This window comes from Aplysia californica, unplaced genomic scaffold (genome assembly GCF_000002075.1).
Source record: "Aplysia californica isolate F4 #8 unplaced genomic scaffold, AplCal3.0 scaffold00558, whole genome shotgun sequence".
Taxonomy (NCBI): Eukaryota; Metazoa; Mollusca; class Gastropoda; order Aplysiida; family Aplysiidae; genus Aplysia; species Aplysia californica.
In genome coordinates, this window is record NW_004797828.1 from 11,065 (window position 1) to 13,262 (window position 2,198).

Below are 2,198 nucleotides of genomic sequence, written 5' to 3' on the forward strand. Positions count from 1 at the left end.
AGCATTGCCAAGGTCTGTGTGTGTGTGTGTGTGTGTGTGTGTGTGTGTGTGTGTGTGTATGTGTGTGTGTATGTGTGTGTGTATGTGATGTCGTGTGTGTGTATGTGTGTGTGTGTGTATGTGATGTCGTGTGTGTGTATGTGTGTGTGTGTGTGTGTGTGTGTGTGTGTGTGTGTGTGTGTGTGTGTGTGTGTGTGTGTGTGTGTGTGTGTGTGTGTGCGGTCTGCCTGCCAGAGCGGATATCTGGTGTGATACATGAGTGTCTCCCCACAGCCCACAGTTCATCCGTCATCATGAGTGTCTCCCCACAGCCCACACCGGCCGGTATCGATACAGCGCGGCCAGCGCCGGCCGGTATCGATACAGCATGGGGAGTCAGATTACGGAGTAGTCGCTACCTTAAAATAATTAAAAAGTCCTATCTGCTCCGTTAAGTAGGCCTTCGTAGTTTTGACAAATGTAACGTCAAAAATGTTTCGAGTTTTACTACTTAGGCCTACTTACTTACTACCCGTTACGCCATCAGCTGGCATTTGGGGCAGCAACAAAGGATCTCCAGCTTCACGAGTTTCACTACGTGATAAGCTTTTTCTTTCAAAGTAATTCTTTGAATATCTTGATAACGACTCGAACAATTTCACAATTTTGATAGAACAAATAGAACATTTGCATCGGACCTCATTGTCTCACTAACCCCAAACGGCCAAACGTGTCGTATCTTTTACGAGTTCCTAGAAAAGGCGGTAAAAAATTAGCCGAAAGATCGTTCGCCCACCTTGCTCCGTCAGTTTGGAACTCTCTTCCCCAACCCTTGAGACATACAACATCTGAGTCTAAATTTAAAACATCTTTAAAGACACATTTAATGACATCCTTTTTAAGTCAGTAGATTCATGTTCAATACAATGTTATGTAAATGTCTATGTATCCATTTGTGAATTGCAGTGTATATATTATTTTATTCTCATTTCGTGTTTGTATGACATTGGTTTAACGAAGAAAATAAAAGCAACACTGAAATACAATTTAAGAGGTGATTCTCCGAAGCAGGTGTTCATCTTTGATAGGCCAGCCAAGTCGGTGGAAACACCTCCCTAATCAACCCAAGTTCCCAGACGCAACATTCTAAAATAGAACATGGGTCATAACATAAGTTCCATAGCCAGAGTGAAACCAACACCTGTGCTCACAGCTTGCCCTGAGGCTAGTGAACTGACACAAACACACACACACACACACACACACACACACACACACACACACACACACACACACACACACACACACACACACACACACACACACACACTCATGCATACACACACACACTCTCTCTCACACACACACACACACACACACAGAGAGAGAGAGAGAGAGAGAGAGAGAGAGAGAGAGAGAGAGAGAGAGAGATGTGTGTAGAGACAGAAAGAGTGTGAATGTGAATGTATTAAATTGTTTCTTTGAGTAAAGAGAAGCACATTAAGATAGTGTTTGTCATTTTGCACAGTACGAATGTTTGACAGATAGACAGGAAAGGCAGCACCATTTGGTGATTTAATTATAGAATCACCGACTGGCCACATCTAAGCGCTGTCTTATTCTACTGGAACAGAGAAACAGAAACGAAGTAGGACCTACTAGGTGAGGTTCTCCAACCACCTACAGACAGTGTTAGTACTTGTGTGTGTGCGTGTGTGTGTGAGTGTGTGTGTGTTTGTGTGTGTTTGTGTGTGTATGTGTTTGTGCGTGTGTGTGTGTGTGTGTTTGTGTGTGTGTGTGTGTGTGTGTGTGTGTGTGTGTGTGTGTGTGTGTGTGTGTGTGTGTGTGTGTGTATGTGTGTGTGCCCTAAATCATAGATGAAAACAATCCGCGGCTGTTATTATTAACGAGAGGAAGAAACTTTTTCTACACCCTCCAAAGAACGATAAAAAAGAAAAGCGAGAAAGGAGCTATGGAAAAAAAAAAGAGCACTCGGCAAAAACGCCGAAGGTTTGAGGGCCAAATTTTAAAAAAAAAAAAACGAAAAGACGAGGAGACTATGAAATAAATATTAAAAAGGGAAAAAGAGCTGCACGACGACCAACAAAGGGACCCCCAAGGGGAAAACGGAACCAACAAAGAAGTTGTATTCGAAGAGTATACACAATAAAAGACAGAAAGCACAACCAAGAGTACGGCAGTGGCGAAGAGCCGCGCGG